General features: G+C 37.8%; 1 protein-coding gene across 2 annotated transcripts in view; it reads left to right on the forward strand.

Moving 5' to 3' along the window:
• Positions 1-14,365, forward strand: part of DERA (deoxyribose-phosphate aldolase) — a 45,884-nt gene that overhangs the window by 15,140 nt on the left and 16,379 nt on the right. The gene's annotated exons all lie outside the window — the stretch shown is intronic.

Below are 14,365 nucleotides of genomic sequence, written 5' to 3' on the forward strand. Positions count from 1 at the left end.
TTTACTTGCTCAGCTACAAAGTCAATTAGTATCATTAAGTACATAGTACAGTATTATGCTAGTAAATATTGTTTTTAATTAGAAGAGGTACAAGGAATGCTTTTCCTGTCTTTTATACCATTATAATTATAATCTTTTTTTAAAATTTATTTAAGAAATTCAGATTGTAAGGCATTAGAACATTTTCAGATTTTTCGCTGGTGTAGTTTTTTTGAAATACAGCAGATGGCTCTATTGTTAATGATTTTTCTTGTATGGTTATTCATTTTATGAGGTACCTATCCATATGAGTATGTGCAGTAATTCCCTTATTCCAGTCTCTTGCTTTTTCTTTGTGGATAAGTATAAAAATAAGAATGTATATACATGCAGTGAAGGCCAAATTTTCAAACTCCGACTTGTCAGAGTAGCTGAGAACCTCAAATTCCAGATATTTGTTTGATTTGCATACTTGTAATATTTTGAGGAGAAAGAAACTTGGCATGGTAGGTTTAAGCTCTCGCTTTTGTGACCATATGTTTTTACAACTGGTGCTCTGATTTAAATGAAAGAAAGAAAAGAAGGTTTAGCTGATCTTGTGGATATGCCGGATTCTGGGGACTTTTATTTGAAATAAATGTGAAAAAGCAGCACCTCTGATAAACCTGACGCTAGTGACTAATTACATGAGAGGAAATGAGTTACATGGTATATTGGATTTGATTGCAAAACTGGCTTTAGAAGTTTTTTCTGCCTCTGGCCACTTGTTCTTGTCCTTGAACCAAAATTTGCTTCGCCTTCAGCTATGTTGTTATAAGTGCTCCATAGAACTGAGTTATCCAAATTGATAGCTGAAAATTACTTCAGATGGGAAAACTAGTTTTGGGGCTTTTTTTGATTGATTATGTTTTGTTAGTTTTTTTTTTTCTTTTAAAACTGTCACCACCTTAGGAACCTAGTTTACTGCCTTGCCTTTCATGCAGTTGTGTATCAGTGCAAGTGAGTACGTGGTATACAGTCCTTAACCTGCTTTCACTATGCAGTGCATAATGCAAGTCTACCATGTAGGGAGTACAAAATCATAGCCTTACATATGTTCACATTGCTATGTTGAGCATACATACTCACATGGAGGTCCTGAAGCACTGTGCTGTTACAGCATGTTTTAAAATACATGTACGTACATTGCTCCAAAAGTAACGCCTCCTATTTGTTTCCAGAGAAACTACAACAGATACAAAGAGCATGATAACACTATTTGATAGAGCAAAGTCTCAGCTACAAAGCACTGTTTTTCATCATAGTTGCTGCCATTAGGTATGCATTTTCACCAGCAATAAACAAGCCTGCATGCCGTACTCTATAAAAATCTGCACCAGCGAAGATCCACTGTTGCTGTCACCACTACTGATGTGCACCACCCACCACCTCGCTGTGCTCACATCCACTGTTTCATCTCCAGAAACATTCAGCAAGTGTTGATGAATGTCAATGGGTGCCATTTTTTTCGCATGGAGGAATTCAGTGACACCCTTTTGCTTCATGTGCACTTCCATGGCAGACACCATTTTGTCAGACTGCCCCTTCTGCTGTCATCTGTCAAACAGCAACAAAGTATAACAGAATATTGTCAGAAAGGTTCAACCTCTATTGCAATACCATCAACACCACCTTTGACATTGTAGGCCAGCATAATAAAATAGCAGACGTTACTTCAGAGCAGCCCTCCTATCTCCCATCTGTCTCATTTGTGAGACTCAGAAGGCTGGAGACAAAAGAGTGTCACAATGCAGATCTAGCAATAGCCACATGATTAAAAAGCTTGCCTGGGATGTCTGGCACCTGGGCTCACTGACAGGTCTCCCACATAAAGGTGAGTTTTATTTGTGTTTGCCAAGAAGGGTCTCAATCCCTCCTCATAAAATTACTCAGCTTTTCACAAAGCAGTTATCTGAGCAGGGAATACAACACAGATGACTCCTCTCCCAAGTACCTTTCCAAAATTTCTGTGCAGTCATCCTTGTGCTGGCGTGTGCACAAGGAGTGATTGATGTGTGCTGAGAGGAACAAGTTCCATTCAGTCTGATTCAGCTTCCAAGTAGGGGGGTCACCTGCACAAATGATTGACTTGAAAAGGCATGCCAAAGCCTTTAAGTAGTGTGAAAAGTGTGCACCTCCACATTGGCTGGAATTTTAAAATAATACTAAGAGCCACGTTCAGGCTGGAGTAGTGTGTCTGTGCACTTCTATATTCAGAAGTGTTTGCTTCGACCATGTCTGTTTTCACCCAAGAAAGAGGCTGAGCCCAGCAGAACGTGCAGCTCCCAGCAGTGCACTGGAGGCCAGGGACAGCTTTAAAAAATGTGGTTTGTACAACATTTTTGTTGGGGGAAAGGGTGTCTTCTCAGTGAATTTGATAATAATTTGCCTCTATTTGAAGCAAATACAAGAATTTGCGTCTTCTTGGCTCGTTCTGTGTCTGAAACCATATCTGTCCTAAGTAACGTCCACTTTTTCTTCCTTTTCTAGCACACTACATAGAGAAAAAGACATCAGAATGGAAATAGGCAACTAGTTCTCTTAAAGTCTTTTAAGTCACCCTTTTACATATTTGACTGACATGCTAAAAATTATTCTGGAATATTTAAGTATCTATTTCTGAGTGCTGTTCTGAAAGAGGCTGACAGCCCTCTAAGGACAGTGAGTCAGCTAGCAAGAATAATTCTTGCAGTGCTAAGGAGGAGATAATGGAGAAGGTAAGGAGTGCACAGCACTGGATCAGTGTCACTACCAAAGAAGCACACTGTTTTCAGAAAGCTGAAATAAAGTCTCAGACAATCAGGGAATTTTTGTTCATAGTTTGTACTGTCCACTGCCATTTTTTGGGCTTCTTAAAATCTTTATGTTGGGTTTGAATGCATGAGCTTCCCAAGGGCAGCTGACTGCATCTTTGATTCTACCAGAAAGTTTACAAACGCTGAGCAGAGCAAACTAGTTAGTGATTTTCAGCATTTGATTTGGTTGAGGTCCATTTCTATAGGAGAAACACAAATGTACATCTTTGTAACCTCTTCAAGAAACAGTTCTGAGGAACAGAAATAGGAGTGCTTGGCTCCCTAGTACTAGTGCAAACTGTGCTATGTTTCTTCATCTTGTTGTCTTTAAAAACAAACAAGCCACAAACAGATCTTGTTCACTGTTTTATTATGACAGGATGACAGGTTTTTTATTGTTACATTTTTTGACACAAACTATATTGTGAAGTGCCAAGGAAGCCAGATAAGGAAAGGAAAGATGGTAAACTTGCAGTGGGAAAGGAAAGCTTCCGTAAAGGGGAGGATGACTTTATTACATAAAGTTTTTATTTTGGAAAATATTATTATTTTAACAATATTACCTATTTACAAAAACTTTATTATCTTATATAAGAATTTGTGTCAATTAAGGAGGGAGAGGTGGAGGAAGTGGCTAAGTAAATATTCATTGCTTTAAAAGTGAAAACAACTTCTTTGTCTTTTTAACTGTGAAAACTGGTCCTCACAGTACACTTCATTTGCCTCAATCTTTGGGAATTTGAGAGAAATGCAGCAGTGGCATATGAGAGATACCTATGTAAAGATCAGGAAGAAGAGATGGTACTTTTACTAAACATACAGATTTCAAAAAATTTTTGTAGGTCATGAAGTAGTTAGTCAAATAAGTTGAGATACTGACTCATAAAAATTGAATTTAGAAAGGGAATGAGTTTATGCTAAAAAAAACCCTAACGTCTAGATTTCCTCGCATAAAGAAGCATGCAAAAATTATCAAAACATGGCTGAGGCAATAAAGTCTCTCATGCCAGTAGGCCAGAAGAAGAAAACTAAACCATGTGGAATCTGCAGACAGAAGTTTTGAGATACTTTGATACTTTTAATTCCAAAATGAGCAGAAATAATACAGCCATCATTTACACAGCAGAACCTAAAGCCACAAATAGGCTGGCTTCATCTTAGCTCTAGGGAGAAACTGGCTGAGAACTGTCGTATTCAGTCTTTGGCTCTGAATGCAGACAGGAGTTCCCTTAAGAAAACTCAAGACACAAAAGTACTGCTTGAAAAGGTTTCCTCAGAAATCCTGAAGATCAGAATATCCCACCACACAAAAACCTAGTCCTGAATTAAGAAAAGATATAAAAGTTCAATTAATAAATGAAGAGGATCCAAGAAATGTGGTTTGGAACATCAAAGCATAATGCATAGCTACGCAGCTCTAAGTGAGATTGCTGTACTGTAATTAATGTTGCTGCAGATCCAATTTTAGCATAAATAATGGAAACACAAATTCTGAAATACTAATAACTGTTGCTGTTTTGAGCAGTGTCATCTAAAGATTTGTTTGGATCCAGAATAGATGGTGTGGCTTTAAACTTTTGAGTGTTAGGAATGCATTTTGTACTGTTGGATGTGCACTGCCATGGTCCAAAGCAAAAGTTCTGCCGATTGAGAAGCTAGGCATGCTTTGTGCAGATAATACTGGTGTAGGAAATAAGACTGATGAATAAGTAATAATACTTGGCACTTAGATAGCACTTTACATTTTCAGGGTACTTGCAGACATTAGCAGAAGAAATCTCACAACAGCCTTGTGAAGTATGAGATGAAGATCGTAACAGACAAGTCAAAAGTCAAGCTGAGATCAGATGTGAGGCTTCAGAACCCATGTTCACACCAGAGGTTGAAAGTTCCATTCAGTAGCATTTCAGCTGTATTACATTTAAAGAAAAATGTGATTTAATTATGTGTCTACATTCAGCTGTAACTTGATACTGGTAAGACACTTATTAGAGCCCAAAGCAAATGAAAGGCAAATCAGGGGTGGAGGCTTGGTAGTAGAAATGAATCATGGTTTCAGTTTGTCTCTTTTTACCAATCCAAAACACACACAATTGTATTGAGTTTACTGTGTATTTGTAAAAGGTTCACTTTGCCATGTAAAGAGAGAGTCAGAAATTAGGAGTCAAGTGTGTCTGTCATGTTCCTAAAGCAGACCAGATCAAAACTGTCAGTTCCTTTCTACAGAAACGAATAATCTTTGAGTGCTTTCCAGGGTGACTGATGATGTTAAGCTCTGGCTTAGAGTATAAGCCTGGGGGCAAACTAGTCAGTCCTCAGTCTTTGAATGTAGGAAGAGGACTTACTCTCTGACTGGTGAGTAGGTCTGTCTCAGTCACAATGTGGTGGTGATTTCCTCTCTCCCTCCAATGAAGCAGGACCAAGGGCATCCAAGCTGCAATGTCAGTTACTTGTTGTGCTGTCTTGGCTGAGCTGTGCTCACTGGAAGGATATTGAAATGCGTTATGTTCTCGCACTGCCTGCTTTCTTTAGTGAACAAAGCACAGCACAGTGAGAGTCCTTCTACTAGATTCCCAAGTGGTACAGAGTAATCCCAATTTTCCTTGACTGTGATCTTCTGATAGTACAGATTAGATTTAGCATGGGCTAAATTTCTGAATTCGTTTAGTTTACCAAGAGTGCATTATATGTTTTTTTTTTATGGCCCTCTTCTAGCTGAATATTAGCAGAAAATACCTCATTTGTGCAAAGACCTGCCCGTTTCTTCAGAATTTTTAGATAAATTTGAGCTTTCAGAGTTGGAACTACTTCAGCTCTTTGCATTGTGAGGATGCATTGTTACACATATGTTTAGGATCATGGCCTTGGGTGCTGTCTTGCAATGTAGAAGTGGTTGCGATGTGGCTACTGTAAGATGCTCATCAGGACAGTATTTAACAATATTGAATCGTTAGTTGTTGATAACTTCACTGTGTTTGTTGCAACACATGTCTTGCATTCTACGTAGTCTGCATGTTCATAGCTCTGGTGAATATCAGTGAAAGTTCAGTGCAAGGAATGAACATAAAACATGCTATGAAAAACCAAGATAGAGAGCAGGTGATACAGCAAGTGACACAGCCTGACTCAAAAGTTTGAATGATATTATACAATAAAAAAGGTTTGGGATTGGGAGTTAGATCAACACATGTTCCTGGCAACATGGAAAGTCTTTAAATATACTTTGTACAAAAGAAGCCTATACAGGAACAAGTGATAACATTTATTCTGATCCAGAGTGGGGAAAAGTAAGTAAGTAAGTAAATAAATAAATAAATAAACAAACAAATAGGCCAGTAGTATAAAAATGCAGATAACTGCATGTTCAATAAGGCAGTACAAGGATGCTCCCTTAAATGATGTAATTGCCTACAAGCTTACCAGTGATATTGCAGCTAATCACTAGAAATAATGTAGGTGCAATAGATAAGCTTGGAGTTGAAAAGTTATAACAATGCAATCACAATACCCTCAGGTTTGGATTACTGATGAGGATCTACGCAAAGAGTAGTAACACAAAACCAGAATTGAACTTGAATAAAGCAGACCTGGAAAGAATGCAAAATGAGACTTAAAAATCTACTTGGAACTCAATTATGTATGTCTAGGGAATCAGAAGTATAAGAATGGTTAAAAACACTAGTGTAGGCTCTAATGAAAAGTCTTACCTAAAGTCTAAAGAGCAACAGAACCCCGTATATGTAAATAATATGCAAGAGAAACAAAAATACTGAAAAAAGTACACAGAATCCTTGAGGGGACAGCAGAGTTTTAGTGTATACAGTGAAGCCTGAATGTATTTGCAGCCATAGATGGGGGGAGATAGTTATCTGAGGTTGTTCATATTTGCAGTTCCAGGATGCCTGGTGACTCAGTTTTCTAATTTTGTGAAAGGTCTATTCTATTAATGGTGTTCTTCTGTAATCAGAAATAGGAATATAAAGCCTCTACTCAAGTCAAAGAAGAAATGCCAGTGTAAAAACAGATGACATCCATCAGCTCATTACCTGCTTATTTGATTTTCATCATCCATAACACTACTTGACTTTCCCTCCACCCTTTCCCCATTTCCAAATAGAGACTGTAGTATTTCTAGCTAAGTCAGGAAACCAGATGAGAGGTAGAATTGCTTGAGAAAGCGGAATGGATCCTGGCTTGCCTTCACCTTTGACAACTCAGTTAACTTCTCTGTTTTTCCATGCATAAAATTGACATTGCACATTTCATAGGGCTTTAGTGAGGTCTAGTAAATTAAGATACAAGCAGAAGTACATTCCTGTCATTAGAAGGAATAAATTTTCCCTGTCTGCACATGAAGATGGAACACCCTTGGTCACAGCTGAAACTGGGAAATTTAGCAAGAGAAATTCTGGGAATGTTCTAGTGGAAGCGTATGACTGTGATTTCCCAGCACATGCAATCCTGGCATTGACTGTGAAGATGGGAGCTGGCACAGCTTGCCACAGTACTCAAGGGAGATGGCACTGTGCACTGCAGATTTGACTGGCACTGTCCATAGCTGCAGAGGGGTCGCCTCCCTTCCACCATTTTAATAGCACTCACACAAAATAGAAGAGATTTATCATGTCTCCTGTACATCTCTTTTGCTATGCTTTAGTGTTGTGGCATATCAGAAGAGTTTGAATCCCCATCTGCACAGATTTCTGCTACTTGACCTATGAGAAGATAGCCATTTACACTTCAGTCTCTGAAACTCGTGTGAAATAGATTACAGTGAATGGAAAGGTACTGACAGTGTGACATAGTGCAGTGAGGGGTCAGCCTTCTATTAAGAAATTATCCTAAATGCCTGGATAGTGTTTTTCTTTTGCTGATAGTCAAAATATTCTCAAAGCATGTTAATTAAGGAATATCTAAATGGTGTACTTTCAATTTACAACAACTGATGCAGAGAGGCGAGAAGGCACCCCTGTTGCGTTAATTTTCCCCATGAATGAAACCTTGTTTCTATGTTAAATAATTTGTTAGAATTTGAATTAAAACTTTTGAAGTTTCATATCGCCTCAGACTCAGAAATCGTTGCACAGTGAATAGTTCTAGTCAAACATGCCATCAAAATAACACGGCTTCATAGCAAAAGCCTTTGCATCTGTGAAACTCTGATACTGAAGGTAATGGTTTGAGAGAATGCAATTTTAAAACATGGAAATATTATGTAAAATCAATAGATGCACAGGGTACTATTTATTTCTCTGATATTTCAGGTTGTTTTTTTATTGTGTTAGCAGCAGGTGCTAAATTCCACTAAACAAGTGAAAAATAGAAATAAATATTTAATTTGCCGTATCTATCAATTATACAAAATTGGCTTATGAAATATTAAAGTATCTTTTAAGAGATTGCAAGTAGAATGCCACTTAGAAAATACAGTCCCTTAACAGCAATTTAATATAGATGTGGAAATAAACTAAGCATGATTTTAGGTTTGCAGATCCTGGGATTTTTTTGTTAATTTTAAGGTGGCAGGGCCTCATGAGTTCTTTACAGAGAGAGTAGTGAGGTGCTGGCTGGAACAGGCTGCCCAGAAAGGTTGTGGATGCCCTGTCCCTGGAGGTGTTCAAAGTCTGGTTGGATGGGGCCCTGGGCAGCCTGGTTTAGTATTAGATACGGAGGTTGGTCACCCTGCCTGCAGAGGGGGGGTGTTGGAGCTTGATGATCCTTGAGGTCCCTTCCAACCCAAGCCATTCTATGATTCTATTATTCTATGAAATTATTTTGAAGCATACCCCCATGATAGTAGAATGTGAAATCAGCTTTCTAAACAGAAAGATGTTGAATGGAAAAATACACTGGGAGTACATGATCTTGAACATCAATAGGCCATTTTAAAACACTCCTAAACACTCATTCTAACAAACCCATTTACTCATCAGGAAGAGGAATGCCGTGAAAAACAAAGAAGCATACCAAAAGGTGGACACATAAGCAAATTCCATATTGAGACATTAAAGCGGGACAAAAATTAGTTATACAAAACAATTTAGTCTTTAGAAGATTGTGGATAGTGTTCTAACCAGTAAGCTGGATCTTAAAATATACTGAAATCAGTATAAAGACATCCACTAACTTTTAACAGATCAGTTCCTAATAGTGCTGACACAGTATTTCCAGGCATTACTTCATTAAGTGCAGAGAAACAGGCTGAATGCACAAACTTACTGTTGGGTTGCATGTTACTACAAACACATTCCTCACTGAGCTAAATAGGACTGACTATTTGATTGCAAACATTTAAGCTTGCATTTAACAGCTTCCATTCCTTATATGTTTTTAACTAGAATTTAAAGGTCATATTCATAGAGTTTGTCAGTCCTTTCTCAAAGGAAAATATTTTGATCAGAATGTGACAGTAGAGTATAGTAATATTCTTTACCATAGCTTGCGGTTATTTGCACCATTTTTGATGAGTTGTGAAGAAGCCAGAACTTTGTTGATAAGTACTTGGATTGCTTCATCTGTTTCGCAGGCTCCTTTGATTCATAGCAGCAAAGGACAACTCATGTTGGGAACACGTTGAAAGGAATGGAAGGAATTCTTTGATATAATACTTTGGAATTTCACCATGTGGGAAATGCTTCTGGTTTATATCTTTTAAAATTAATTTTCTCAAATGAGAGAATCACAGATAAATAAAATGGTGGTTCTTAATTTTAACAAGGTAATATCTAGTTTCTTACTATATGTATTTTACTGTTGGAAAAGCCAACGTCAGTGGCTTTTCCAGAGCTTCCTTTAATAATCCTGCTTTGAGGGGTATTTTCAAAGACAAAGATGACAGCAAAGTCCATAGTCCACGGCAAGTCAACAGGGATCTGACATCTGATTGTCTTTTGCCGCTTTGATGTCTTTCTCCCCCTAGCACTTCTGTTTTAGAGTGACTTTCCCTGCAGTGTACTGATTTCTCAAGCAGATTTCCTGTATTCTCAGTAAATCTAAGATGTAGGAAAGCTTCCTCCTTGTTGATGTCAGAACTTTGCAGGCAAAAACTCTTCCTTCTACAAACTTTGCCACTACAATGCCAATTCAATGTCCTGCTGATCAGCCTATCTCAAAAATTGCAGCAGAAAAGTTTTGTAGTTTATCAGGAAGATTTGTTAATTCATCTCTAAAGAACCAGAAAGGAAACAAATGGAGATGTTCCATATTCCATGCAGCACATTAAACTTAAATTATGCAAGAGGAAATTATGAATCATGTATCTTCAAAAGCATCCTTCCCACTGGTCCTGGAAAATGGACATGCAGAGAGCTCAGGGGAAACGCAAAGCTTTACACATAAATGGAGCTTTGACAGGAACCCAAACCTCTAGATGAGAAAGCATCTTGGTGGGGTGTGATGGAAAAATGCCATGTTTCTCCAGGCCTCCAGATGCCAGCATGAGGAATGGTAGCATTGGCATGTGGTTCTCTGGTAACAAGACGCTATATCTGTGCTCTTGATAGCTAAGTGCTTATATTTCTGTTGTAATCAGGAACAGTTTGTGGCCTCTCTGGATGTAACCAGATTTAGCTTCTGAGCAGTTTGCTTGGTTATGATCGCAGTGCAGTTGCAGCTTTGAGAAGGCTCCTCTGGGACCTTCAGTGCCATTTTCAGCCACTTCCAGTGCCTGGGTTAGAATTACAGCTTGCTTAGTTTTTAACTAACTGCCTCCAAAGTGCACTGCAGAAATGCTGGCTTACTGCTTAAAAGTAAAACCAAACAATCCTAGTGAAATAAATAGAGCTACTCCATGCTTTTGATCTTCCTTATGAGATCATTAGCAGAGACTTGCTCTTATTATGAAGTAAGAATTGAATACATGAGAGAAACCTAGGAAGACAGCAATGTATTTTTCTGTTGAAATGCTCAAGCAAGAGAGTTAAAAAAGTGTAAGTACATGAGTGCATGATGGGGTGATGGATGAAGAGAAATATTGAGGATTTAAGGATGCCTTTTGTGCACTGTTTCTGCAGTGAAACACAGGAATATGCAAAGCACTTTGCAAAATGAAAATACTTTGAATTAGAACAAAGAATTATTAATTACTAGCACTGCTGCAATTCCTTACTTGGCAATAGTTCAGCGAACAGTTCTGCCAGCTGAGGTTATTGTCTAAGGTCTGTTTCATGAAAGGCATAAACAAGAGAGAGGCTGCAACTGTCTGAGAGTAAGTTTAAATGGTGGAAAGCAAAGGGAAGATAAGACTAGAATTCGTGCAAGTTGGAAGGAGATAGGGCATTTGAGGCATCAGTGATGCATTCTGTATTATTCATAGCTGTGATTCTGATTCAGCTTCTAGGTTTTCTGCATTTTCATTTGCTAAATTAGGTGGGACATCACATAAAGACTAAAGTAGTCAGTGAAACGTAGAAAGGTTTAGATCATCGTGATCATACAAAGCTTGCAGACGCCTCTCCACAAAATGTGCATTGCTACAGCACAGAATTTTATCTAAATATACTAGTGAATAATTTAAAGAGACCTGTTTATTTTTTAATAAAAAAGAAGCATATAAATTGAGTGAGTGTTCCTAATGTTACTTACAGCTGCCATTGAGCAGATGTTAGAGTTTCTTAGCGGTATGCTAGACCAAAATAAGTTTTATGAATAAACAAATAACTTCTTTTTATTACCAGCTCTTTTAGACTGATTCTCTGCTAAATTCACAACAAATGGCTTTTAAAAATCTCCTCATAAATAATTACCTTTCTTGTGCAACTTTTTTATGTAGACACTTGGATTTTAATTACAATGATGAACTATTTTAATAAATTGTTGAATAATTTTATCTTTTTAGGGCTGAATCTGTGTTCCTTTTTTTTTTTGACGTAGCTGGTTCCTCAGAATTTAATCCTTTTAAAATTCTTGCTAGTTCTCCTCATCTTACACTTTCACTCCCCTTTATAAATTCACACCGAAGAAGCAAACAGCATGCAGCAGCATCCTTTTCTTCTGATCTCCCCATGTACACACCCATCTTAGCTTTCCAGTTAACAACAGCCTCCTGTTACTAGTAACCATTTTGTTTAACTCAGTCATTTTGATCACAGAAAATCTGAAGAAATAGCTCATTAAGTGAAGACAATTGATTTTTACTTTCAGATAATGTTTGGGAGCCTTAAAAGCACTCTACAGAAGATGGCTATCAAAGAGGATATTTTGTTTAGTTGTTAGACAAACCACGTGCAACACTACTGTACTGAGCTTCAGACGATGTTTTCCAATGTAAATACTTACAGGTGTGTATGTGTGTGCTTTGATGTAGAGAAATGCTACATGCACGATTCCTTGTGCCTTCAGTTGTGATTCGGTGACTTGGAAAAATGACAGCTTTATGGAAGTGTGTACATCTTTATTGAGATGGCAAGGAGAAAAGACAGGTGACAGGTTTTATAAACTTCTTGAATCTTAAGTCTCATGATATGGTCAACTTTTACTCAATTAGAATCACCTGCTAGTAATAATAAAAGAAAGCAGAAAGGATTTAAACTTTTATAGTTTTTTTTTAGACTGAGTATGGAAACAAAGTATGTGTCATGATCTCACTCTTGATAGAGTAATCATGAGTCACTACAAAAAGTATAAATACCAATTTAGGCACTGTTAGAAGTCATTGCTGAAAGTGTTGATCCTGCAGGGCTTTGAGTTTACTGGATTAGGATCTGTCATGTAATTGTATCTGTTCCTTTAGGGTGTAGCCTTGGGTACCTTTGTTGACTGCTGTGTTTTGTGTGATCCAAACTTTGCATGCTTAAGACCAAACTCAAGTGGGGAGACAGTACGTACAGCCTTTTCTATTGTGCCAAGAGCTTAATATTTCAGAAGGAAAGGCATAACAAGGTGGTTGTGCTTCCCTGTATGACATTGTATGACATGATACTGTCACCAGTGCTGCATTTTGCCAAGTGGCAAGCCAGGGATAATGTTTTGTTTAACCTCTTCTGTTACAGAATGTGTAAGTGTGGTTGAAGAAGCCATTGCTATCAAAGTAAGGCTCTAAAGTACTTTTCCATGCAAAGATATGAACTTTAGATAGATAATTTTTTTTGTAAGAAACACATTAAATGCACTCTGAATGAATAGTGACATTTAATAACTCTCCACTAATACCACTGAGGATACATATATCTAGCACAAAGAGAATTTGATACACAATTTCTTTCATTCCCAGTATTTCAATAAAAAGACTGAAATGCCGGTATTCAAAATGACATGTTTTTAGTGTTGGTTTAAAAAAAGTAAAACCTATAGCTAACGTCTAGATTTGAAGATCAGAATATCATCTTCATTTTGCCAGTGTGTTAACCAAATACGTATTTCCGTATCAGTTACATTTAACCAAAAGCCAGGCAGTTGTTTGATCAGATTTTTGGTACTTTTGGTTCACAGTGCTTACCGTATTTGCAATCTCTGACCAGATTAGGACACAGACTTCTGGCAAGTGGAAGGGAAGAAACAACGTCGCAGCATGTTAAATACCTTCTTAAGAGTTGCTGATGGTGCTTAAGAGTTCTTTTGATTTCCTTCCTTTTTTTAACTAATTCTTTATAGATTGTTACGCCAGAAGAATCAGCAACATGCCTTCATAAAGTATCCCTTTGAAATAAAATTGTTAGTTTTGCCATGTAAGCATCATTAATAATACAGCTGAGGTGGAAAAAAAAGATTTCCTAAAAAAACACAGGAGCGTGTCTTTCCCTGACTCCCAGCTGAGAAGTGCTGCCTGTTCAGAGTGTAGCTGCACAGTCAGAGCTTTTGGCTGGGTTTTTTGTTGTTGTTTGGGCAGCAAGTTTTTTGGTATTCAGGCCACCTGAAGAGCTAGAAACCTTCTGAAATAACCCTCCTGACAGTAGTGAAAACACTCCACCCTGCAGCCCACACTTGCGGGTTTTTTGCAGCTTTGCTAGCTATCAAATTATCAAGGTGGGAAAAGAGGAAGCAGACTGAGGGCAGACTTGCTGGGAAGGAGGAGCTGTGAGTGAGCTTCTTATAATTAATGTATATATTATTGAATTATCTCATAAAAAAAGAAGAAATAACTGATGGTTTTTGTCATTTTGACAATTCTGCCTTGAAATGCACTACCTTATTTGTAACTAAGTCTTTCCAGGGTGTTTCTCTTTTGGTACTCGTTGTATTAAAAGAAGAGTGTACAACACCTACACTCATGGCAGAGTCTACTTGTTCATAAGTTGATTGTATCGAAGATTTTCAAGTGTCATAAAAATTAAACCAAGTGCTTTAGCATTTTCCACATAATCACGTGATTACTGGAGGGAGATTGTTGAACTTGCTATGCAAGCCTATAACTGCCATCTGATTTCTTCAAAACAGGAAGAAACAAAGACATTACAGGCTGGGGTCTGGTGAGATCTGTCACTTAATATTTTTCAGACAAAGTCAGGACATTGACTCTTGGGAGATTTCTTAGACAATGAAAATCTCCCCAACACAGAAGTGCTGGAGAAGCCTCTGCCTGTGCCAGCTGCCTTCTTCTGTGTAGGGACAAAATG

This window comes from Meleagris gallopavo, chromosome 1, assembly GCF_000146605.3.
Source record: "Meleagris gallopavo isolate NT-WF06-2002-E0010 breed Aviagen turkey brand Nicholas breeding stock chromosome 1, Turkey_5.1, whole genome shotgun sequence".
In the NCBI taxonomy this organism is placed as follows: domain Eukaryota; kingdom Metazoa; phylum Chordata; class Aves; order Galliformes; family Phasianidae; genus Meleagris; species Meleagris gallopavo.